This window comes from Bubalus kerabau, chromosome 5, assembly GCF_029407905.1.
Source record: "Bubalus kerabau isolate K-KA32 ecotype Philippines breed swamp buffalo chromosome 5, PCC_UOA_SB_1v2, whole genome shotgun sequence".
NCBI lineage: Eukaryota > Metazoa > Chordata > Mammalia > Artiodactyla > Bovidae > Bubalus > Bubalus kerabau.
Genome location: NC_073628.1, coordinates 91,556,918 through 91,581,533, shown reverse-complemented (window position 1 = coordinate 91,581,533; position 24,616 = coordinate 91,556,918). Strand labels below are relative to the sequence as shown.

General features: G+C 37.8%; 1 protein-coding gene across 4 annotated transcripts in view; it reads left to right on the top strand.

Annotated features, from left to right (window-relative positions):
• Positions 1–24,616, top strand: part of NME7 (NME/NM23 family member 7) — a 252,245-nt gene that overhangs the window by 133,786 nt on the left and 93,843 nt on the right. The window lies entirely within an intron of this gene.

The window sequence follows — 24,616 nt, the reverse complement described above, 5'->3', positions numbered from 1 at the left end:
GTATGCTTTCTTATATGAAAAATTTCTTTGTTAAATATTTGATGTAAATGGTCTTATTTCAGGGAATCTGAATTATCTTTATCTACTTTCTTTCTTTGAAACCTTTAACCCCATCACCAGATTCTGTTGTGTCATTTTCATATACAGAAAGTAAAAGTAGCTCTTCACATTTTAATGAAGTTTTGCATTCATTTTATTTTTCAGAGGGATATTCTACCTGTTATCTAGTGGTTGATTTCATGATCAAAGTAGAAGTGCCATATTTTAAAAGGCAGCTCTTTTATCATGAATGTGTGGCAAGTTGTTGAAACTTGGGAGAGAAATGCTTGAAAGTTGTTGGTTCTATGATCTGTTGAGTTTCTGGTCACATTCCTTTATTAACTGAAAACTTGGAAATCCTGATTATATTCTTCTTCATCCCAATGCTTACCATAACATCCATGTGAAGGATTCACCCAATACCTGGCCTCAGAGCTCAACTATAAATTTTCTCAGTTTTCCTCCATAGCCATACTCAATGCTTTTTTAAAATACTGAAATATAGTTGTTTTACACATTCAGATCAGATCAGATCAGTCGCTCAGTCGTATCCGACTCTTTGCGACCCCATGAATTGCAGCACGCCAGGCCTCCCTGTCCATCACCAACTCCCAGAGTTCACTCAGACTCATGTCCATTGAGTCAGTGATGCCATCCAGCCATCTCATCCTCTGTCATCCCCTTCTCCTCCTGCCCCCAATCTCTCCCAGCATCAGAGTCTTTTCCAATGAGTCATCGGACCTTGCTTCTATCACCATCCACAACTGGGTATTGTTTTGCTTTGGCTCCATCCCTTCATTCTTTCTGGAGTTATTTCTCGACTGATCTCCAGTAGCATATTGGGCACCTACCGACCTGGGGAGTTCCTCTTTCAGTATCCTATCATTTTGCCTTTTCATACTGTTCATGGGGTTTTCAAGGCAAGAATACTGAAGTGGTTTGCCATTCCCTTCTGCAGTGGACCACATTCTGTCAGACCTGTCCACCATGACCCGCCCGTCTTGGGTGGCCCCACACAGCATGGCTTAGTTTCATTGAGTTAGACAAGGCTGTGGTCTGTGTGATTAGATTGACTAGTTTTCTGTAGTTATGGTTTCAGTGTGTCTGCCCTCTGATGCCCTCTCGCAACACCTACCATCTTCTTTGGGTTTCTCTTACCTTGGACAGAGGGTATCTCTTGACAGCTGCTCCAGCAAAGCGCAGCCGCTGCTCCTTACCTTGAATGAGGGGTATCTCCTCACTGCTGCCCCTCCTGACCTGAACGTGGAGTAGCTCCTCTCGGCCCTCCTGTGCCCGCGCAGCCACCGCTCCTTGGACGTGGGGTTGCTCCTCCAGGCCACTGCCCCTGGCCTCAGACGTAGGGTAGCTCCTCTCCACAGCTCCTGCGCTGTCGCAGCCTGGCAGTCTCGGCTGATGCCCCTGAGCTCGGATGTGGGGTAGCTCCTCCCCAATTAGCCTCCAATTAAAATAAATAAATTTTTAAAAATTTAAAAAATAAAAAAAACAATGCATTCAGTTCAGTTCAGTTCAGTTCAGTAGCTCAGTTGTGTTTGACTCTCTTCAACCCCATGGACTGCAGGATGTCAGGCTTCGCTGTACATCAGCATTCCTGGAGCTCACTCAAATTCATGTCCATTGAGTCAGGGATCCCATCCAACCATCTCATACTCTGTCAGCATGAATTATTTTTGTCTTAAAAAAGATTTCCTGTTTTGCAGTCAGGTCCCAGGAAGGTGATTGAGGAAAGAGAAGCTGACTGATGGGAATTCTTAGATACTTTTCTTTCATTCATTCATCCATGAATAATTGAATGCCTACTGGGTGCCATGGACTGTTCTTGGTACTAAGGGTACATCAGTGTACAAAACAACTGTGTGTGTGTGTCTGTGATACAGAGAGAGCTCATGTAGTCTTCTCACAAAGCACTGGGGTTACATTTGTTGAAGACAGACAATAGCCAAATAAAAAATAGAGTGCACAGTATTTCACATGGATAAAAATGAAGCAAGAAAAGGGAACTGGAGCAAGGATATATACACAGGATTCTGCTTTAAATAGGAGTCATAAGACAAGGATGAAAGAAGGAAGAGAAAAGAGCCAGACATGCCTATTGCTATGTGAAGAATGTCATAGGCAGAGGGAACAGCCAAGGTGTAAGCTCTAGGAGAGGAGGTTGCTTGGGGTAATCCTAGAACTTGGGGGAATGAGTAGGTGGGAGATAAAGTCAGTGAGATAAGAACTGAGGTAGATCTTGTAGACTGTTGTATGATTTAAAGACAATAAACTTTGCCTAGGCAAAGAAGAGATCCTGTTAATCACAGTAGGTTTGATATCATGATTTGAACTGACTTCTAATAGGAGATCAAGGCTCCTTCCTTCTGCCTTCACTATTACTTCCTTCAGAAGTCTGGATCTTGGGTAAGAAGCTACACCTGTTCTTTTTTATTGTCTTTAAAATTTTTCATTTATTTTATACTAAGAGCACATCTCAGTTTGAACTAGGCACATATCATATACTTAATAGACATATGTGGCTAGTGGCTACCATACTGAATAGTGCAAATCTAGGCCATTCCAGCAGACCTTACTTATGAATAAAGGACCTTCTCCCATAGTCTAACTGAGATTGGAGTGCTACACTGGGTCAAAATACAAACAATGAAGTATTGTAATGCATTGTTTTAATCCCCTTGTGCTTGTTTCTCTCAGGTACTTTTAAGAGTTCTAACTGCATGTTTCTTTAGACCATGCGGTGGGCATTAGGCAAGGGCCACATTAGAAAAGGCTTTGTAAGTTATGCTAAAGAGTTGGGATTTCATTCCAGAGGCCTAGAGATGAGAAAGGGGGAGGAGTTAGTGAGTTTTCAGCAGAGCAAGTATGTGATCATTTTTGCATTTTTAGAGAAGTTATTATTATGGTAGTGTAGAAGATCCATTATAAAGCAGCTTGATTAAAAGCAGAGACAAGGTCCTTGTTGACCTGAAACAAATAGACTGCCAGCTGTCTCTCTAGCAAAGACAGTTTTATTCAGGATCAGCAGAAAATTATAGTTTTGAGTCTGCAACCAGGGTAAGCCATGTACAGATCCCCACATGGCAAAGGAAAGAGAATACATTTAAAGAGCGGAAAAGGAAGGTGGGAGGGCAATAGTAAGCAAAGAGTCCATGGCTTTTCATTAATCCTTTCATTAATCCTGAATCCTTGCCAGGAATGAGGAAGAGTCTTTCTACCTTTTGGGCTCTGTCATCCTCAAAGGGCATGAGAGCTCCCTCTTCTGTTTCCCAACTATATTTAAGTGAGGTTCCTATTTTTTATTTCCTTATTTTACATCCTATGAAAATGTAGATAAGAAGTGGTGAAGGGCTAACCTAAGGTAGCAGCACTGTAGTCAGAGCAGAGAGGGCAGATTAAAAGATGCTCAAGAGGGCTGTAGAATCCACAGTGCTTGGTATCAATTGAGCGTGATACACGAAGACATATCAAGGATGATGCCTAGCTTTAAAATATTATTTTATCTTAGGCAACTTGGATTGTATGTAGAACTATTAATTAAACTAGTAAATATAGGAAGAGAAACCAATTTGAGAGGAAATGTTGAATTTCATTTTGGTACATACGGACTTTGGAGTGGAGAGAGGAGAGTTTGAAAAGTATCCAACTTGGTGTATTGGGAAGCCTGATGAAAGTGGTAAAAGTAATTACAATGGAATAGTGAGAATGAAAGCCAGGCTATAAATGCATTGAGGAAAGACTGAAAGATTTTGAGAAAACATAGTATATTCAATTTATTCTTATAACAAATATTAATTAATATTTAAAATGCATTGGAATGTACATTGGGAATACACTCACGAATAATATAGTATCTGATCTCAAGCAGTTTTCTGTGGGGATGGGTTAAGCAACAAATAAAGCAGACATTTAAAAAGTATAAATGAGGACTTCCCTGGTGGTCCAGTGGTTAAGAACTCATCTGCCAATGCAGGGGACGTGGGTTCGATCCTTGTCCAGGAAGATCCCACATGCTGTGGGACAACTAAGCCCAGGCACCACAGCTACTGAAGCTCACACGCCCTAGAGCCCATGCTCCGCAACAAGAGAAAGCCACCTCAAGGAAGCCCGTGCACCGCAATTAGAGAAAGCCTGGGTGTAGCAGCAAAGATTCAGCTCAGTCAAAATGTAAATAGATAAATAAATAAAAGCTTAAAAAAGTAGTAAGTATGAATAGCTAAGTCAGTCACCAGATGGCACTATGAAAGCACAACAGAAATGTCATTGACCTCTAAAGGGTTAGAACAGGGAGAGTGAGGAGCCCTAGACATAACACTGGTCATTTTAACATGGTCTTTCTTCTGCTACAAGATTTCTTTAGGGTCCATGTTGTATCATGTAGAGTACATGTGGAAGACTTTTCCCTCTTCTAGATGAATCAAAGACTGAAGACGGAAAATCATTTCAACTCCACATTTGTGGTGGTGCTCTCATGTTTCCTTTTGCTCATTAGGTAGAAATACGTGAAGGCTGCCAAGGGGCCACAGTTAATAAAGGGCTGCAGTCGAGGAAGGGGTCTCCTTTGAGCCCTGAAGATAGGCTGTGGAAGCTGCTTCTGTCTACAGCTGTGTTGTCCAGTATAGTGGTCATCAACTAGCCACAGGTGGCTATTAACATTTAATGATAATTAAATAAAATTGAAAATTTTTACTCAGTCACACTACCACATTTCAAGTTATTAATAACCACATGTGCTTAGGGCCTCCGTACTGGATAGCCTAGACTATAGAATGTTTGTTTTCTCACAGAAAGTTCGCTTAGACTGCACTGGTGTAGATGACTTGCTTTGTTTCTGTAAGTACAAGGGATCTAAAAAATGTATGTTATTACCTACTCTATCTTTTTAGCCCTCTAGGTTTTTGTGCTAGATCCTATAGTTTTATAAACTATGTAATTATTTTTAGATGTTTATTGTTTATATATTGTTTTTAGCTTACTTTCCTTGCTATTTTTATTATTTCATAATTTCTGTATTTGTGGCTTTTAACCTCTTGTGTCCTTTATATCATTTTCATTCTCATCTCCTATAGGTGACCCTTTAGCAACCTGAAGTATTATAAGTTACTTTTGATTGAGCCTCCATTTCTTTCTTTGTTGATTCACCTAAGTAAATGAAGAGACTCATAAAATAAAATTCCTTTTTGGGAACAGCAATATTACATGCATTGATACTAGCAAGTTCCCTCAGTTATTAGAAATATGTTTTCTTTATACCATATATTGGTCTAGTTCCTTTATTAGAAGATCTGAAATTGCCAGTTTTGCTATACTTAAAATCTTTAATTGAGCCATTTAAACAGATATGACTTTCTAAAGGGGACAGGTAGTGATAGATACTATCCACTGTTTATTAAGCATTTATATTTGTTAAGTCCTGTGCTGCTGCTAAGCTGCTAAGTCACTGCATTCGTGTCCGACTCTGTGTGACCCCATAGACGGCAGCCCACCAGGCTCCCCCGTCCCTGGGATTCTCCAGGCAAGAACACTGGATGGGTTGCCATTTCCTTCTCCAATGCATGAAAGTGAAAAGTGAAAGTGAAGTCGCTCAGTCGTGTCGGACTCTTAGCGACCCCATGGACTGCAGCCTACCAGGCTCCCCCATCCATGGGATTTTCCAGGCAAAAGTACTGGAGTGGGCTGCCATTGCCTTCCTGCTGTGCTAAAATCCATTTAATCATTTAATTATCCCAGCAATCCCATGAGAATATTATGATTTATTCCAACATACAGATGAGGAAACTGGGGTCCTGAGAGAATGTCAGTATCTGGCCTAATGTCACACCTTAGGTAAAAGACTTGAAATTAAGTGAAAGACTTGAACTCCCAGATTTGAACTCTAATTCCAAAGCCTACAACATTAAGTAGGATGTTCCTCTTAGGGAAAGATCCATAGACATAACATGTCTGGTTCAGTGATGGCAAAGAACTTTATGGTATTGAATTCTCATGTGTGTGGTTTTTTTGTTTGTATTTTTTTTTTTTTTTACTATTTATTTGACTGTGCCTGGTCTGAGTTATGCGGTGTGGGATCTAGTTCCCTAACCCAGGTCCTCTGAATTGGGAGCACAGAGTATTAGCCAATGGACCACCAGGGAAGTCCCTCATATGTTTTTATGAACATAGTTGCATTAGAAGATCCATGGCCAGGTTTTTGAAATTTTGATAAACCACTTTGGCCTCCTCTCTGCTGATAATTCTTTGAGTTCAGTTCAGTTCAGTCACTCAGTCATGTCCGACTCTTTGCAACCCGATGAATCGCAGCATGCCAGGCCTCCCTGTCTATCACCAACTCCCGGAGTTCACTCAGACTCACGTCCATCGAGTCAGTGATGCCATCCAGCCATCTCATCCTCTGTCGTCCCCTTCTCCTCCTGCCCCCAATCCCTCCCAGCATCAGAGTCTTTTCCAGTGAGTCAACTCTTTGCATGAGGTGGCCAAAGTACTGGAGTTTCAGCTTTAGCATCATTCCTTCCAAAGAACACCCAGGGCTGATCTCCTTTAGAATAGACTAGTTGGATCTCCTTGCAGTCCAAGGCACTATCAACAGTCTTCTCCAACACCACAGTTCAAAAGCATCAATTCTGCGGTGCTCAGCTTTCTTCACAGTCCAACTCTCACATCCATACATGACTACTGGAAAAATGATAGCCTTGACTAGACAGACATTTGTTGGCAAAGTAATGTCTCTGCTTTTGAATATGCTATCTAGGTTGGTCATAACTTTCCTTCTAAGGAGTAAGTGTCTTTTAATTTCATGGCTGCAATCACCATCTGCAGTGATTTTGGAGCCCCCAAAAATAAAGTCTGACACTGTTTCCACTGTTTCCCCATCTATTTTTTGCCAAGAGAATGCACTGTTCATGGCAAACACCCCCTTCCAACAACACAAGAGAAGACTCTACACATGAACATCACCAGATGGTCAACACCGAAATCAGATTGATTGTATTCTTTGCAGCCAAAGATGGAGAAGCTCTATAGAGTCAGTAAAAACAAGACCGGGAGCTGACTGTGGCTCAGATCATGAACTCCTTATTGCCAAATTTAGACTTAAATTTAAGAAAGTAGGGAAAACCACTAGACCATTCAGGTATGACCTAAATCAAATCCCTTATGATTATACAGTGGAAGTGAGAAATAGATTTAAGGGCCTAGATCTGATAGATGGAGTGCCTGATGAACTATGGACGGAGGTTCGTGACATTGTACAGGAGACAGGGATCAAGACCATCCCCATGGAAAAGAAATGCAAAAAAGCAAAATGGCTGTCTGAGCAGGCCTTACAAATAGCTCTGAAAAGAAGAGAAGTGAAAAGCAAAGGACAAAAGGAAAGATATAAGCATCTGAATGCAGAGTTCCAAAGAATATAAAGAAGAGATAAGAAAGCCTTCCTCAGTGATCAATGCCAAGAAATAGAGGAAAACAACAGAATGGGAAAGACTAGAGATCTCTTCAAGAAAATTAGAGATACCAAGGGAACATTTGATGCAAAGATGGGCTCGATAAAAGACAGAAATGGTATGGAGCTAACAGAAGCAGAAGATATTAAGAAGAGGTGGCAAGAATACACAGAAAAACATACAAAAAAGATCTTCATGACCCAGATAATCACGATGATGTGATCACTCACCTAGAGCCAGACATCCTGGAATGTGAAGTCAAGTGGGCTTTAGAAAGCATCACTACGAGCAAAGCTAGTGGAGGTGATGGAATTCCAGTTGAGCTCTTTCAAATCCTGAAAGATGATGCTGTGAAAGTGCTGTACTCAATATGCGAGCAAATTTGGAAAACTCAGCAGAGGCCACAGGACTGGAAAAGGTCAGTTTTCATTCCAATCCCAAAGAAAGGCAATGCCAAAGAATGCTCAAACTACTGCAGAATTGCACTCATCTCACACTCTAGTAAAGTAATGCTCAAAGTTCTCCAAGCCAGGCTTCAGCAATACGTGAACTGTGAACTTCCAGATGTTCAAGCTGGTTTTAGAAAAGGCAGACAAACCAGAGATCAAATTGCCAACATCCACTGGATCATGGAAAAAGCAAGAGAGTTCCAGAAAAACATCTATTTCTGCTTTATTGACTGTGCCAAAGCCTTTGACTGTGTGGATCACAATAAACTGTGGAAAATTCTGAAAGAGATGGGAATACCAGACCACCTGACCTGCCTCTTGAGAAACCTATATGCAGGTCAGGAAGCAACAGTTAGAACTGGACATGGAACAATAGACTGGTTCCAAATAGGGAAAGGAGTACGTCAAGGCTGTATACTGTCACCCTGCTTATTTAACTTATATGCAGAGTACATCATGAGAAACGCTGGGCTCGATGAAGCACAAGCTGGAATCAAGATTGCCCGGAGAAACATCAATAACCTCAGATATGCAGATGACACCACCCTTATGGCAGAAAGTGAAGAGGAACTAAAAAGCCTCTTGATGAAAGTGAATGAGGAGTGAAAGTGAATGAGGAGAGTGAAAAAGCTGGCCTAAAGCTCAATAGTCAGAAAACTAAGATCATGACCAGCCTAGACAGCATATTAAAAAGCAGAGACATTACTTTACCAACAAAGGTCCATGTAGTCAAAGCTATGGTCTTTCCAGTAATTATGTATGGATGTGAGAGTTGGGCTATAAGAAAAGCTGAGTGCTGAAGAACTGATGCTTTTGAACTGTGGTGTTAGAGAAGACTCTTGAGAGTCCCTTGGACTGCAAGAAGATCCAATCAGTCAATCCTGAAGGAAAGCAGTCCCTAAATATTCTCTGGAAGGACTGATGCTGAAGCTGAAACTCCTATACCTTGGCCATCTTCTGTGAAGAACCGACTCATGGAAAAGACCCTGATGCTAGGAAAGATTGAAGGCGGGAGGAAAAGGGGACGACAGAGGATGAAATGGTTGGATGGTATCACCAATGCAATAGGCATGAATTTGTGTAGGCTCTGGGTGTTGGTGATGGACAGGGAAGCCTGGCATGCTGCATTCCATGAGGTCACAAAGAGTCGGACACGCCTGAGTGAGTGAACTGAACTGAAGACGTGGAAACAGTCTAAATGCCCCTTAATTAATGGATAAAGAAAATGTGGTATGTGGACACAATGAAATATTATTCAGGCATAAAAAGAAGGAAATCCTATCATTTATGACAAAACAGATGGACTTTGAGGGCATTATGCTAAATGAAATAAGTCAGAAAAAGACAATACCATATAATCTCACTTATATGTGGAATCTTAAACAAAAAGGCAAACTTATACACAGTATAGGTTTGTGTTTTATAGATATAGATCTATCTATTAATATCTATCTTCTAGTGGCATGGAGAATACAGGACAGTATTCATTCTGAAATAAACTTCCAGAGATTGAATGTGGAATAGACTTAGGGTATGTTGTTGCTGTTGTTCAGTCACCAAGTTATGTCCAACTCTTTGTGACCCCATGGACTGCAGCACACCAGGCTTCCCTGTCCCTCACCATCTCCTAGAGTTTGCCCAAGTTCATGTCCATTGAGTTGGTAATGCCATCCAACCATCTCAATCTCCATTACCCTCTTCTCCTTTTGCCTTCAATCTTTCCCAGCATCAGGGTCTTTTCCAATGAGTCGGCTGTTCACATCAGACTTAGGGTATACTAGAAATAAATTTCACTTTAAGAGATTTTTACCTTTTACCTACATTTTTGTTGGATTGGCATTTTACTTGGCTTCATTTAACTAAAATTATAGTATACACTGTGTATGTGAGTGGTATTTAGTAGTGGGATGATAGATGTTAGCTTTGTCAATGTGGAGCTGATAGTGTAATGAGGAATATGGTTATTAAGCAATTCACTATATGAGTATATATTAGAACTATGTTGAAAACTATAACAGAGTGTGATCCTTGTGCAAGAGCTGTATAATAGAAAGCTTAGTCAAAGTAGAGAGATTCCTGAAAGATTCTCATTTATCCAAATTTGAAGGATAGTGAACAGCCACATGTAGTGGCCCTAAATCTGGGGAGAATCTTGCATATTCTAGGAATTCAGGGAAGTTCAGTTTGACTCATGCTTAGAGTGTGAAGAGGAGCGATGCCTACAGAGGACTGAAGAGACAGTTTAGGCAGGTTCTAAAGGCCATATTAGCTAGTTTGTGCCTCTTCAAGTACAACGGGAAATTTATGGAAAAGCTTAAATAAGGGGTCAATATGATCAAATTTGTATTTTAAAATACCATTCTGACTACCATGTGGAAAATTGTTTGGAGCAGGATAAAATAATTCACATTGGAAAATTTTAGACCCTGGACTCATAACCAGCATTAGATGGTGACAGTAGGAGATTTTGAATATAGTATTGGAAAGGAGAACTTGTGGAACTTGATGATTTGGATATGGGCAGGAAGAGTTAGGTAGTTTACTATAAACAAATTTGTGATAGAAGGGTCTCTATTTATTTTTTAATTTTATAGTACATTAACAATGTTGTGTTAGTTTCAGGTGTACACCACCTGATGTGTATATACACATCTGAATCACTATTTAGAAGAGATACAAAAACAGACTAAAACACCAAAGCCTATTTAACCATATTCATTATTTAAATGTTCTTCCTGAGCTATCAGTTTAAATTTTAGGTACGTGAAAATAACTTGTACTCTCACAAGTTAGAGATAGGAATAGAAAGAAAGCATTCAGTGTTGAGTTTAAACAGTGTTATTTGGGCATCTATCAGCTTTTTGAGTATTTGGAATCCCTCGGTAAAGTTATTGCCTACTTAAAGAAAGTAGCCTGGTCATAATGGACCCTTATTCAGCTCCTTCAATGTTAATTTTGATTTTTTTTTTGTAATCAGGTTTTGTAAAAACAAAAATGCTATGTATTATCCTGCTGTAATCAGCATATGCTGTTTTCTTGTTATTTCTGCATTGGGGATTCAGAAGTGGGTGGAATTAGTTAATTAGGATCCAAAAACAAATAGACTGTGAAAAAAAAAATATTTAAAATCTTAAAGAGTTGAAATACAACTACTAATGCTTTTTTTTCTTAAACCTGTAACTCTATGAATATTTACTAATTTATTATTTCCTATAAATGTGATCCAAGCCATTAAAGGTTACATTTATAAATGCTTTAGGATTGATCCCGGTTTTGGCCTTTAAGCCTTCCTATTAATTACCATAATGTATTGCGAGGAAATGTGACACTTCCTGAGATGTCACATTTAATCTTGCATGAAATGCAAATGAGGTGCTGATTAAATCATCAATGACATAATCTTTCTAATTTCAAAGCTGTGGAAATGATTAGAATAGAAATATGTCTTCCTTTTCTTAACTAGGATAGTACTGTTACTTTAGTTTAACTGTGCATGTAAACTTTCAGGGAAAAGTTTACTGATAACAGCCATTTATCCTTTGTTTTCCTTTCCTGCTGTTAACCTCACTTCATCAGGCTTCTGAAGGCTCCTTTCAAGTTGTAGGAGTAGTATAGACAGTGAACTTGGCTCAAAGCATTTCTTTTTCTCTCTCTGATTTGTGATTCAGTCAACCCACCAGCCATCAAGCAACGCTTACATACCGTCTAGGTGTCTAGATTGACAATGAAAAGATGAACAACACATTTTCCCTGAGCCAAAGGAACTTGTGTCCTTGTAGAAGGCAGTCCCTGCACAACCAGTAACTGCAATAAAGTCTTCTAGTGGCTATGATAGACATATGTATCAAATGGAAAAAAGTTTGTGACCAAATAAATTGAAAAATACCGAAACATTAATTTGAAAAGATATGTCCATGCACCCCATGTTCAGAATGGCATTATTTACAATAGTCAAGATATGGAAGCAACCTTACATGCTCATCAATAGGTGAATGGATATGGACCATATACACTATGTAATAGTAGCCTTTAAAAAGAAAAAAAGAAATCTTGCCATTTGCAACAACATGAGTGGGCCTAGAATGTGTTGTGCTAAGTCATGGGCGGACCTAAAGGGTGTTGTGCTAAGTGAAATCAGGCAGAAAAAGACACATGCTGTATGATTTCACTCATATATGGAATCTGAAAAAGCACACCAAATGGAAAAACACAGCAAAACAGCCACAGAGAGAGAGAACAAACAGGTGGTTGCCAGAGGGGAGAACGGGGTTGGGGGAAGACAGAAATAGGTGAAGGAGATTAAGAGGTACAAACTTCTAGTTACAAAATGACTGAGTCATGGGTATAAAATGCACCGTGTGACTATAGTCGGTAATCATGTAATATCTTTGTAGGGTGACATGGTAACTAGCCTTACTATGGTGATCATTTTGAAATGTATAGAAATATTGAATCACTATGCTGTATACCAGGAACTAACTTAGTATTGCAGGTGAATTATTCTTTAAAAACAAATTCATAGAAAAAACGATCACATTTGTGGTTATGAGAGGCAGGAGGTATGAGAAGAGGATTAGGATGAAGGAATTCAAAAGGTCCGAGCTTCCAGTTTTAAGATAAATAAGTACTAGGAATGTAATGTACAACATGATAAATATAGCCAACACTGCTGTAAGTTAGGTATCAAGGTTAAGAGCATGAATCCTGAGTTTTCACAAGGAAAAAAATTTTTTTTCTATTTTTTAAAAAATTTTGTATCTACCTGAGAAGACCGAAGGTCACTAACCTTATTGTGGTATTAGTTTCCAGATATAAGTCAAATCCATTATGCTGACCACCTTAAACTTGTCCAGTGCTACATGTTCATTATATCCCAATAAAACTGGAAGAAAAAATTAATACATTTCTAACAACTGGGAAGAAAACAAGCAAAAAGGTTGAGAAATACTGGATTAAATGACGTTAAGCAAATTTGTCTATTACAGGACTCTAGAATATTTTGAATGCTAACATGAATTGTGAATCTCCAAAAAGGGCATCTGGTATGAAGTATTTTCCAACTTTGTTGCCAAAAGCTAGAGATGGCAATCAGGATAAGAAGAATTCCAAACCATAATTCTTGCTAAGCTGCCTTCAGGGACTGTGAAGAGAACATAAAGAATTTTGAAACATAGCTTTTACTTTTTAGGGAAGAGAGAAAGATAAACAGGGTGGTATAAATCTAAATTTCAAAATTTATCTTCTTTCTTCCTATAGACACATCCCAGCATACTCCCCTCTCCTTGCCACGGATCTGTGCACTGATTTTGAGTCTTCTGTGCTTTTGAATTTCTCATCAATATTAGAAAGTAACTATTTGTCATATTAGTGAAATTCATTCATCTTGATATTCTAACATTCAGAAATACTTTCATTTTTAGGTCTAGTCTCTAAGTATTAAATGAAAAAGATTATCTACAGTTAAAGGAATTTTGAAAAATAGTTTTGTTTCACTCCTGTTTGCTTTTTGTCTTCCACTTTCTGATGCTGAGGGAACAGAAAGGTCCTTAGTTTCTATTTTATTTTGAAGTTTACTTAAGTATAGTTGATTTACAATGTAGTGTGAATTTCTGCTGTACAGCAAAGTGATTCCGTTTATACATGTATATACACATTTCTTTTCATATTCTTTGCCGTTATGGTTTATCCCAGGATAATGAATATAGTTCCCTGGAAAAATGTTTTTTTCCAGTAATTTTTATCTGCTAACCCCTAGCTCCCAGTCCATCCTTCTCCCATTCTCCCCCTCGCCTTGGCAACCATAAGTCTGTTCTCTATGTGAGTCTGTTTCTGTTTCATAGATAAATGCATTGATTTTAGATTCCACATATAAGTGATATCATATGGTAATTTGTCTTTCTGACTTAATATGGTAATTTCTAGATCCATCCATATTGCTGCAAATGGCATCATTTCGTTATTTCTTATGGCTGAGTAGTATTCCATTGTATGTATTGAAGGGTGCTCAGTTTTGATCCTCTCCTTCCCCTTTGAATATTGCCTGAGATTGATCCTAGAGGAGGAATTCTTATCCTGTTTTCTATAGACCCCTAAGGTTTTGGGGAACAGAATCAGGAGTCTGACTTGGATGTGAAACAAAAAGTCATGTACTTACTTTCACTAATCTCTAAATGAAAGAATTCCTGGGAATACAAGCAGTAAACTGCTGTAGTAGCTATACCTTGACTTTGCAATCATTAGAAATGACAGATATTTTTGTGTCATATTACAGTTGTAGAGGTTGTAAAATATTATTTACAGCCATTGCCATTTTAAAAATATAGGAGTTAGTAGATCAGCTGCTAGATCTTAGTGAAGACGCAAATTATATTTTTATATTACAGCTTAAAATATTTTGATAATTGTATTTCAAAATACTTCCCTTTGTAATCCTATGTGTTTTATGCATTTAAAAACATTGCTCTGAGAATGGTTTTTAGATTTCATCAGGCTGCCAAAAGAGGTCCCAAGCATAAGACAAAAATGAAGAACTATTGTTTTAGAAGAAGATATTCAGGGTTAAATAAGGATAAAACATAAGACCTGGAGTTAGAAGACAAAGGGTACCCAAGGCAGCTTCTTCCATTTTATTCCTTTTCCCACCATGAATTCTCTTCTTCCTTATGAGAACTTTTAAGGCTTGTAACCCATTCTTACTGGTCATTCTCTTAACACTCACACCAACTTCTATATAGATACTTAGATGAATTCATTCATTCATTCAGCAGCAATTTGTGGGGTACCCATTATGTACTAAGCAGATTATGGAGATACAGCAATGAACAGAACAAGCAACGAACCTTGTCCTTGTAGAGATGACAGACTGATGGAGGGAGATAGATCATGAACAGAATGAAAAGTGAAAGTGAAAGTTGCTCAGTTGTGTCTGACTCTTTGCATTCTTTGGTGGACTGTAACCCACCAAGCTCCTCTGTCCATGGAATTCTCCAGGCAAGAATACTAGAGTGGGTAGCCATTTCCTTCTCCAGGGGATCTTCTCAACCCAGGGATTGAACCCAGGTCTCCTGTGTTGCATCCAGATTCTCTACTGTCTGAGCCACAGGTCAAGCTATGAGCAGAATAAATAAGTAAAATGTTAAGTATGGCCAATGATGGTAAGTGCTATGGGAGAAAAATCAAGCAGGGAAGGAAATAGGATTCTTCAGGAAGTGGGGGAATTTGCAATTTTTAAAGGGAATGGACAGGAAAGGCTGTAACATTGAGTATAGACTTGAAGAAGGTAAGAGTCATTTAGCGATCTCAGTCAAGGGAATAGCAACTTCCAGAGTTGCAGTGCCTGGTGTGCTTGAAGAAGCTAGGGGCACAGTGTGGCTGGAGCAGAATGACCATGGGGAGCACAGCAGGCGATGGGAAGGGATGGGAAGAAAGTCTGTGTTGGAGCACTGCATGCCACTGAAAGGACTTTGGCTTTTACACTGAGTAAAATAGAGGCCCATTGACAAGTCTGAGCAGAGGACATGACCTGACGTGTTTTGACAGTATCTCTAGTTTCTGTGTTGGGGAATAGATGAAACAGTGCAGGAACAGAAAAAAAGGTCTCGAGATTTTCTCCACTTCCTATTTTATACAGTAATTTTCTACCTGGTTTCCTTACATTCAGAATGACTTCCCTCCACGTCAGTAAGCACACTGCTACCTGAGTAATTTTCTTTTTTAATGTCATTCTCATCATAGTATGCTCCTTCTTGAAACCATTCTTTTGCTTCCAGTGTTTGCTGAGTAGTTTAAAATACCTCAGGATGGGGAACACATGTATACCTGTGGTGGATTCATTTTGATATTTGGCAAAACTACAGTTATGTAAAGTTTAAAAATAAAATAAAATTAAAAAAATAAAATAAAATAAAATAAAATACCTCAGTAAGACAGACAAGGCCATGTACTATCTTAGCCCTTTCTAGTTATGAAGTAGAGCTTACTGTATCTCTGTTTTAAAATGTAGGTTTTATTATTATTCATGTATGGTAAAGTCTGCAGATCAGGAGACAGGTTGCTACTGGAAAGGTATTTGCAGTTCTGAAGAGGAAGGGGCGTGCCATCCCACACAGAGCCATGGGGGAAAGCACCAGAGTTAGTCCAGAGGCAGAAGTGGGGTGGCAGTAGGGAGTATGGGCAAGTCTATTGTGACTTCTGTGGAAGGACAGGTAAGCAGGCTTAGGATTGCTGGTTTTAATAACTTTAGTGAATTTTGGGGTGTAGGGGGCTGTTCTAAGTTGTCTGGTACCTGGCCCTAGGGTGATAAGGGCAGGGAAATATTGGCCAGGAGTATAAATACCTGATAGAGAGAGGAGGAGAGGGTGTATGTGGGGTGGGAGTTTGGGGGCGATGCTGTGGATTGGTTGGACTTTCAAGGGTCTGTAAAGCCCAGATGTCAGAACATCAGAATAAAGAGACATGCTAATAACAATCTCCCACTTTCAGTGGCTTTGTTCCAATCAGTTCTAAAGTACTTGCAATTTCTGACCATTCCATGTTAAATTTCTCTACCCTCTTCCTGGAAAAGAACAATTTATCTCTTAATGATTTTCTTGGTGAAGGTTTCCCTAACCTTTCCAACAGACTCATAACTCCCTACCATGTATATTCAGTGTTGCTTATCACATTATGTTGTAGATACTAGTTTACATGTATTGCTTAAGACCACCTCCCTCCCAGACTGTGATCCCCTTGAGAACTAGAACTGTCATATTCCTCTTTGACTTTCTAGGGTCTGTACCCTAGCATGTAGCTGACATTTAATATACAGTTGTTGACTGAGATGAAAAATGGCATTCATTCATTATGAATGAATGAATGAGTTTTAAATCAGTCTTAACCATAGGAAAAGCACCCCTATTGAGATAACCTTATTTTGTAAGCATTAAACAAAAGTCCCCTCAGTTTTATTACTTCCATGAAGTTGTCATCAAACTAAATGATTTATGGATGCTCCTTCCAACTGTGAAATTTTTATTTTTGTTGAACTTTTGGTGAATTAGATCTTTTCCTTTACATGGCTTGGAGACATAATTTGCAGTTTTAAAAATTGCAACTCTCAGAAATGTGTTACATGATTTTTATTTGTGTATACAATATTATCCAAGAAGTGTATCAAGGTGGTTAAGATCTTGAGTTCTGTTATCTGAGTGCACATCCCACCTACACCAGTTGCTCTTGGTCCAGGTAGGTAACCTCTCAAAATTTTAATTTCTTCACCTGTGAAATTGGGATAATGATATCTACCTCTTGGGATTATCATTGTAAAGTATAAATGAGATTATTCATGTAAACTCCCTAGCATAGTGAACACTTAATTGACATTATTAATAGATAGCATTATCATTGTCATCAGTGTTAGGGAGATTATTATGATTATTGCTACTCAATCATATTCTGCACCCTTACTGTACGATACTGGCCAAGGTTTAAAGAGTGCAATGGCATTATGTTTGAGAAATAAGGAAGAAAATAAATGGATTATTTAGCTTTAAATATTTATATTTAGCCATTTTTAATTGCTATTATCTGTCACACTTTGCATAATCAAAACAAAGACAATGAAAGGACATCTTTAAAAAAAGTAATAACCCAGATAGGCTGTGTGATAAATTAATTTTTAGAGAGATTGAGAAAAGAGAGAGAGGGGGAGAGGAAAAAACTCTTTTTGTGAAGTTTGTAAAAACTAAATTATGTACATTTGCTTTTTTAACAGCACTATTGAGATATAGTTTCACATACAATTCAACTTACCTGTTTTAAAATGTACAGTCCAATAGTTTTTAGTATATTTACACATATGTGCAACCATTTCCACAGTCTATTTTGAACATTTAGAATATCACCTCAAAAGTAAACCCCATACCTTATGCTATTCCCTTCCTATGCCTCAGTCCTGAGCAACCACTGATCTTCTCCTCCCCTCTGTAGATTGGCCTGCTCTGGACGTTCACGTGAAGTGAACCATGCAATACGTAGTCTATTGTGACTGTCTTCTTTCCTAAGCACAGTGTTTCCAAGGTTCATCCCTGTTGTACCATGTATTCGGAACTTTCTTTTTATGGCTGAATAATATACATTTAAAATCTATACCACATTACTTTATCCATTCATCACTTGATGAACATTTGGGTTCTTTCGTTTCCCTGGTCATTATGAATAACGCTACTGTAAACACTCTGTACAAATTTATGTGAGGACATGTGTTCTCAGTTCTCTTGGGTATATGCCTGGGATGAGTACTGCTGGGTCATACAGTAACTCTGTATTTGAAGATCTGCCAGACTGTTTTTCCAAAGTGACTGCACCATTTGACATTACTGCTGCTTGCTGCTGCTGCTGCTGCATCACTTCAGTCGTGTCCGACTCTGTGCGACCCCATAGACGGCAGCCCACCAGGCTCCACGCAGTATAGTAAAGCCTTGGTTTCTCCACATTCTCATCAATACTTGTTATCTGATTTTTTGATGTTGACCATCCCAGTGGTTTTGATTTGCATTTCTCTGTTGACTAATGATATCAAGTATTTTTTCATATACTTATCCATGTATGTATCTTCCTTGGAGAAATTATCTGTTTAGTTCTTTTACCTGTTTTTAACTGGGTCTTTTGTCTTTTTATTATTGAGCTATTAGAGTTCTTTGTATATTCTAGATAAAGTCCCTTATCAGACATATAACTTGCAAACATTTTTTCCCATTCTGTTGATTGTCATTTTACTTTCTTGATGGTGTCCTTTGAAGCACAAAAGTTTTTAATTCTAGCAAAGTCCAGTTTATATATTTTTTTCGTTTGTTGCTTGTGCTTTTGATGTATTTTTAAATTCTTTTTGCCACATCCAAGGTCATGAAGGTTTTACCCCTATGTTGTCTTCTAAAATTTTTACAGTTAAGTAAAGTTTAAAAATAAAATAAAATAAAAAAAATAAAATTTTTACAGTTTTAGTTTTTCCTCTTAGGTCTTTGTTTTTATAAGTAGTTAAAAATATGTATTTGGTGTGACGGTAAGGATCAAACTTCATTCTTTTGTATGTGGCTATTTAGTTCTCTTAGCATCATTTGTTGAAAAGACTGTTGTTTCCGCATTGAATGGTTTTGGCATCTGTGTTGGAAATCAGATGACAGTAGATGTATGGGTTTATTGCCAGGCTCTCCCATTGATCTGTAGTGTCTGTCCTTCTGCCAGACATACATTTGATTTGATTTTGAAACATTTTATGGTTTTTCTGTCTTTTCTTTCTTTTAAAGAATGAATGACATTCTTTAAAAGAAAAGAATGTTTTAAAGAATGTTGACATCCAGGAAGGTGTATGTAAGATTTGTTTGTTTTGTAAAATTTTTGAAAATAAGCAATTTTATCATCATAATGATGGAGTTAACCAGACATGAAAAGTAAGGATTCATTCAGAATTACATCCTTAAATATAAATAAGAATATAATTCCAAGTCTTGCATAAACCTGGAATTTTTCTGAATATTAACCATAGCTTATATTTTGAGAATATCTTTTTCCAAAGTTCTTTTTCAGTTTTTAAAGCAATTAAATATACATTACTTCACTTGGTCCTAAAAATAATTTGGTGAGATATAGGTACTGTTATTTACTGATGTTACTGTCTTTCCCTTTTTATCTGTGAGGAAACTGCATGGAAAATGCAGTGACCTGTCCAGGTCACTCACTCGGTTTAAGCCATTTCTATACTCTGACCTCTTCGCCAGGCTGCTCTGTATTGTTAGATTAGGGACCAGAATTGTATTATATTAAAATTACTTTTGTAAAGTAGGAGGCTGCATCCTGAGATCTTGACTCTCCAGTTCTTGTTCCGTTTGTTAGTTGTTCATTTGTGTCCAACTCTTTGAGACTCCATGGGGTGTAGCCCACCAGGCTCCTCCGTCCATGGGATTTTCCAGATAGGAATACTGGAGTGAGTTGCCATTTCCTTCTCCAGGGGAATCTTCCTGACCTAGGGAAGTAGTTCTTGCACTACTCTAGCAAATAACTTGCCGCATACAGATGTGCTCAGTCATGAGTAGAAAATGATAAAACCACCATTTATTTATGTCAAAAGCTGGGCAGCTCCCTTGATAATGATTTGCTCCCATTCACAAGCCTCTGCAGTGTTTTATTATATGTCACACACCTTCAGTATTTTAAGTACTTGAAACCACATATGTCTAATCTCTGAATTCCAGGACTTCTATTAATTATGGAAATATCTTAATGATTTCCTAAATGGTGGTTCCTTTCTAAAAACAATTCTTAATTACTTCCTTTCATTCATTCAGCCACACACCAAGAACTTACATGTCAGGCAATACTAGGCCAAGGGATACTGCAGTGAAAAAAAAAATACAAAAATCCCTGTCTTTGCAGAGTTTTTGTTCTAATGGCAAAACAGGCAAGGGAAAATAGGTAAAATAAGACCACAGGGAGATGGGGAGTGCCTTAAGGACAGCCTCTGAAGACTGATAATGAGCATGGCCTTAATCAGTACTTTTGCTGTGAGGTCAAAAGAAATGGCTGTGTTTTACTTATTTTTTAAATTAATTACTTTAATTAAAGTATAGTTAATTTATAATATTAGTTTCATATAATAACATAGTGATTCAGTATGTATCTAGTTGTACTCCATTTAAGTTATTATAAAATATTGACTATATTCCCTGTGCTAATGTCTTTGTATCCTATTTACTTTATATATAGTCATTCATATCTCTTAACTCCCTACCTCTGTGTTGCCCCTTCCTGCTTTCCTCTTTTCACGGTAGCCACTAGTTTGTTCTCTGTATCTGTGAATCTCTTTCTGTTTTGGTATATTCATTTATTTGTTTTATTTTTTATATTCCACATATAAATAAAAGCATATAGTATTTGTCTTTCTTTCTCTGATTTACCTCACTAAGTGTACTACCCTCCAGGTCCATCCATGTTGTTGCAAATGGCAACATTTCATTCTTTTTATGGTTAATATTCTATTGTGTGTGTGTGTATACATCTTTATCCATTCATCTGTTGATAAACACTTAGGTTGCTACTGTATCTTGACTATTATAAATAATGCTACTATGAACATTACAGTGCATATATCTTTTTGAATTAGTGTTTTCATTTTCTTCAGATTGGCAAAATAGATTTTCTATTATTCTTTCATATTAAGAATAGTATGAAAATGGAATACAGTTGTTAGAATATTTCAAGGTAAGATTCTTACAGCAAACATAGCTTATTTAAGCTTTTGGATAACAATAACAAAGTGCCATCCATGTATCAAACATCAAAACTTTACTTGGAGGAATCCAAATTGGTTCTTCCTTACATCAGTTATTTGTGCTGAGTAGCGCTTGTACTTGAATGTCTCACATAAAAGAGGTCAATTGCTTATTCTACCCTATTTTGTTTTACTTTTTTCTGTAATAAGTTTTAGGTTCTAAACATACTATATCATTTATTGAGCACATTTTTTTTTCCCCCAGTGGCATATAAAGTCTAGGAAGGAAGGAATTTTTTGTATTATTTTCTCACCAGTATATCAGGAAGAGTGTCTGGCACATAGAAGGTACTCATTGTACTTTTTTCCCCTAAAAGACGAATGTTAGTGGAGGATAAAATATTAGTACATTTCATTTTCTATTGCCTAAACATGTATTTCATGAACTATTTTTTGTGGCTACTATATCTAGTCTTTGACCCAGAAGCTTTATGTTTACTTGCTTTATGCTCAATGTCTTTAACAGTAGATTTTCTGGTGCCCATTTTATAGATGAAGAATAAAATCAAGGCTCAGAGAGACTTATTTACAAACTTTAAAAAATATCTTTTAATTTTTTTCCTGAAAGGACATTTTCCTATCAAAGACGAAGTCTGGATTTGAACTCTTTTTTTGCCTGGTTCCATCTTGAAATTTTTTTAGTGATTGAAAAAAATCTCAGTAACATTTTTTTCTCCAAATTATAATTGCATAAAATGCAAGAAACATTTTGAAGGTCCACAAAGCACCTAAGAATATAATTCTCTTGCTGAGTCAGTCTCTAACCTCTTCAGTATGGTTTCTGTCTGTGGCAATATTAACAACAGATATTTTGAAGGCGAGAGTGATGTCTTTTTAGACATCAGTCTCAAAATTAGCTTTCTGATACTGTAGTTCATTTCAGTAACCCATCATGAAACTATCACTCATAAAATTTTAGCTGTTTTGAAGATGCTTGTCTATGTGTCCTTTTGGGTTTGGTACTTTTCCTGACTCTTCTAGCATTTTGAATTTTGTCTTCCCTGGGAGGTTTTTGGCTTTCCTTGCTCCTCTGGCCCTAGCATCTTCTATCATGGCAAAGTACTGTGTCCACCCCTCTTCTCCCACCCCCAGCTTCTCATCCCTTGCCTTTTATTCCATAGGTGCCATCTTGGTCCCCACAGGGATTGGGGAAATTTGGTAGCTATATTTTTTCTTTCATAATGGACCATTACGCCTTTCTTTCTTTCTTTTTTGTTTCTTTCTTTCCTTCTTTATTTTCTTTCTTTCTTTCCCTTTCTTTTTCCTTCCCTTTCCTTTTCCCTTCTCTTTTCCTTTCTGTAATTTTAACATTTAACTGGTTTTCATTTCCCCTTCCCCATATCAGTACCTTTTTCCAGTACGTTTTACTGAATGATCCTCACAAGAAATTTTCCCTTTTAGTCTCATTTCTCTCATTGATTTTCCTTTTTTATTTAAAAAAAATTCCTCCCTAGTGGTCCTTTAGTCTCCCTTTGGCTGCTTTAACTGTTTTCCACCAGATAATACTGTTCCCATTAAGATCTCTTAGCTTAACGTTTACCTCTTTTTTTTTCTTTCCATTTTTTTTTTTTAAATTCATACAGGAGATCACTTGTTTCACATGTCTTCAAAAATAACCATATTGCAATCAGACATGTCCCCATCACAGTCAGAGGGCGGGGCTCGAGTTTCCCCAAAGCAGTGCACGCTGGGCCGTGCGTCACGGCTGCCAGCTGGAGCTGGTAGTGTTCTAAAATCCCAGGAGGCCACAGCAACGTGTGCCAGGTCTTATCACCCTCATGCACATGTGCTGCCTGTTAGTTTCAAATGTCACCTGCTAGTGGTATTACTTAAAGACAGTAGTCTTTGTGTTGAGATGGAAGGAAAATATTTTTAAACCTTCTAAAGTCCCTGGGAAATTACCATTTGGGGACATGTAATAGCCTGCCACCTTGCAAAGTTCTCAATAGGTAAAAGCCACTGACACCAGCCCCAAGCTCGAGCCCAGGTTCAGTTACATTTGGCATGAATAGTACTGAGCCATGGTGTTCTCAGGATGTTGTTAGTAAAGCATTTTATTTATATCTGTGTGAGACAGTCCTCTCACTTGTATGGCCAAAGAAAGGGACTTCAGGGATCCTTAAAAGAAGCACACAGACAACCTTTGTATCGTGATTTTTGATTGGTGACACTGGAGAGCAAAACAATAGTCATTGCTCCTCCGTAGTTAAGTATAGCCAGAATCTTTTTGAAAGCAATTAAAATATAATGAAAATGTTAGCTCACGGTAAATTTAGGAATTCACTATGTGTATCATAAAAGGATTCTGTAGTTTGTAATAGAATCTTTTCAGTAGGGCATTAGAATCTTTTCAGAAAGACCTTCCCCTACATTTTAAGTAAAACTCAAATACAAGACATTTAATGTAAAAAGTAAAATATAAATGGATTAAAAAAAAAAAACTTGTTCTCACTCAGAGAAGGTTAGTTATACATTTCAGAATGAATCAATGTGATCTCTCAGGATTCCTCACTCTGTTATCTTCTGAAGCTTTGCTACCTTGTTAGTATGCTGTTTTCTAGTTGCTATAAGTTGTTCAGACTTAATAGTTTCTGTCTTTGCAGGACATTTGGTCCTGTCCAAAATATCCATAAGACATTTGATCCATGCCAAAAGGTCCTTGCTATTTTTCCTGTGCAAAACCATTTGGCATGAACCAAATATGCATTCTGAGTAGAACCAAATTTCCAGAACCTTTTGATGTGGGCCAAATGTCTAATGAAGTAAATACCCTACAGACATTTTGGACAAGACCCAGGGGCTGCTAACCATTTCTCTCCTGATCTTACTCAGTCCTCAGTCAGAGCTCTAGTTATGTCACAGTTACAAAACTGCTAGAGATGTAATTTATCCAAGTTGGGTTGCATATACCATATTCATTTTTCCCTTCTTTTCTAGGTACTGTTTTTCCTTTAAGACACTACAAAGTGCCCCAACCTTGAGTTACATTTGCTTTCTTTTGAACTCCTGTGTTACTCATTGTCTACACAATGAATGATACAGGCATTTTACAGGAGTTTTTTTTTTTTTTTTTTTTCCTAATTTCTCTTATCAATAGGAATGGACTTTAGCTTGCTCATTTTAATAAATAAATATCACACTGGTTGAGATTATATGTGTATACTTTCTACTTCTGGCTTCACTTGACTTAGGCTTGCTTAAGAGCAAGGGCCATCCTAACACATGTCCAATCATCTGAGTTATCCAGTCTTTTTCTAACTTTTGCTCTTACTTGGGACCTTTAGCTTTGAGGAGCAGATACAGTTTTCCTGATAGACTCAAATCCTGTGGGTATCACAGTTCAGGGTCAAGAATTATGCATAAACTTACTCTCA